Source organism: Apaloderma vittatum, unplaced genomic scaffold (assembly GCF_000703405.1).
Source record: "Apaloderma vittatum isolate BGI_N311 unplaced genomic scaffold, ASM70340v1 scaffold33721, whole genome shotgun sequence".
NCBI lineage: Eukaryota > Metazoa > Chordata > Aves > Trogoniformes > Trogonidae > Apaloderma > Apaloderma vittatum.
In genome coordinates, this window is record NW_009700264.1 from 252 (window position 1) to 3,029 (window position 2,778).

Consider the following 2,778-nt stretch of genomic DNA (forward strand, 5'->3'; position numbering starts at 1 on the left):
GGCTTTGGGGACACAGGGGACAGCTACGGCTGCGCTCACCGGGGGGCCTTTGCCTGTCCCAAGCATCATCAAAACCAGTGCCACGGACCTCACGCTCCTCTTCTCCCTTGCAAGAGAGACTTAAAGCATCGCGAGGAGTGAATTAAAAGGGCGTCACGAGCTTAGAAACGCAACCCCGTGTCTGCAGCTGTGCCACCTCCAGCTGCCAAGCATGTCCCTCCCACCTGCAGAAGATCAGAGAGACTGTTCTTTCCCTTGGGTTTTATTTTCTCCTCTCAAACGTCTCCCTGGAGCTGCTCCCTTGACAGGTTTCCCTCGACATCCTTGCCTTTGCCCCCGCAGTGCTGGCAAGTGCAGGGAGGCAAGGAGGGGACCTGAACTGGGGTCATTCCCAAGGCCCCAGCCCCACCACGTTCTTCCAGACCTGAGGAGAGCTGATGGCCACTCTCCCTCTCCACCTGGGAGACACAACCCCAGCGGGGCTGGATGCTCAGAGCCCGGGGATGGGAATGATGCCCACACCTGGAGGCAGGGTTGCGGGCAGCACCTCTACACAGGGTTCCAACTCACGGGAGCCCACGGGGGAGATGAGAGGCAGCCATGGACGCCGGGTGTGGGTTTGGGGCGTTGGAGCCGTTGCCGTTGCAGCGCTGGGCTGCCGGCTCACAGCCCTGTGACCGCAGGGGAGGAAGCGGCCCCTGCGCCCAGGCGATGGCGAAACGACAGTGAGGGCTCTGTTCTCCAAGGCGGTCACGATGCTGGGGAGGAGGAGGTTGCCCTGAGCCAGCAAACACCCGGGGAAGGAAAAAACTGGCTTGGGTGTTGCCTTTCCTGCAGAGCGGGGCGTCATCCGGGCTTCGCTGCCTTAAACGGGATGTGGGAAGGGATGGGCATTGCCCCGAATGTGCTCCTCACCCATGGTTGCCCCATGGGCAGGGTTTTGCTGGCAGACGGCTAGTTTTCCACCCAGCGGCATCCCCATGGGTCACAACCTTCCCTTTTTGCACCATCACCTCTGTCCCCAGCTGCTTGTTTCTCAGTTTGGGTGTTTCTTGGAGAAGCGAAGCCGGTTTTGGCCCCGAGTCCTCCCAAATGGCAAATCCTCTATCATGGATGCTTGAGTGTGGCTTATGGCTCTGAAGTTAACTCACATGTGGCTAAGTTACTGTTGCTGTGGGAACCTTTAGTGCTGAAATCCTTGACTGGCACGTGTAAAATTAGAGCTCGTTCCACCCCAGCCCCGCTGCCTGCTCCCTGTGGCACAGAGGAACTCGTGTGCTGCCGTTTGCTCATGAGGGTGACAGCATCTCCCCTCAGCCAGGGGGACTTTTGGACAAGCAGGGTCCTTCTCATCAGTGCTGCTCCCTTCTTAGCCTGACTTTTTGGCTCAGGGGAAAGAATGACTGCTGGCAGCCAGGAGCGATGCCCCCACGTCCCCATAGCACGTCTGTGGGTTCTCCTGGGTCTCTCCAGGTCCTGTCTCCGCAGAACGGGGAGTGCAGATGGGTTGCCGGAGCGGGGATCTTTGGCAGTGCTCCCGAGCGTTCAGAAAAGGAGCTGGACGCCTCGTTCCCTCCTTGAAAACTTCAGAGCTTTGTTCCCGTGGGCGGGGAAGCGGTTTCACAGCTTGACGCAGGCGCTGAGCGAGCGCAGTTCGCCCACCGGCGCTGCCTTCGCCGGGCTCGCGTGGGGTGGACGAGGGCTCTGCCACGGCTTTAGCAGGAATTCGGCCGGGCTGGAGCTCGACCAATATTTCTCTGGGCTGTGGATTTGCTTGGAGGGCTGGAGCATCGCAAGTGGAGGCAGCTGGTGGCAAGGGGGGCTCTTTGCCCTTGAGGTGGTTGGTGATGGAGCTGCGGATCACCCTCCCTCCATGGTCACCTCCGCGTCCATTGTTGGGCTTAAAGATGTTTTCTGTGGTTGGGAACCAGCACTTTGACTTTGAGTTATCTCCTCCGATTCAGTATTTGGCTGCAGTGAAGGGAAGCGAATCAACTAAGAGGGGATAGGAAGGGAGAAGGGAAGAAGGTCAGGAGGCCGGGACCATAGTTCCCCGAGTGCCCGTATCTCAGGGACACTGGGACCTGTCCCAGAAGGGACAGAGCAGGACTGGGACAGGTTCAGAAGAGAATGACAGAAGCATAGAGATGTGGAAAGCTACTGATGGAGCTCTGCCTGTTCCTGGGCTGCTCTCCAGATCTACGCCACTGGAGAAAGGACCCGGTCTAGGCAGACCTTGTGATCTGTCCACGGGGGCTCCTTTGGGAGGGAAGAAGCCAAATGACCTGGAGCTGACGTGTGACCACAGCACAGCTCTCCTTCTGCCGGGGTGACTTGGCACAAGCAATGGGCACCTTTAATCCAGCTAAAGGGCCTTAGGGACCGGGATTTTGGGTTGGCAGCGCGGCTGGGCTTGCAGCCAGGAGAGGCTCGGGGGCTGCCCCGATGTCCCTTGTACCTGCCGGGTGCTCAAGGGCAGAGGTGGCTCCAGAAGTGCCTGGAGGAACCTACTGCCCAGGAGAAAGTTTCTTTGGTGGCCAAGTCGTGCTACAGAGCTGGGCTGGACGTCACAGGCGATGGCAGAACTCAAACCATGGCGACGCAAAACCACTGACCCTCTTCCCCACAAGCCCTGCCCTTTGCAGGTGGTAGCAAAAATACAGCACTCTTCACTAGGGGAGGAGAAATCCACAGGGATGGGGGAATCACTCACCTGGGAGGATTTAGGATTACACAGGATGCCCTGGCCTTGGGGACAAGGCTGCCTGGAGGAGCGAG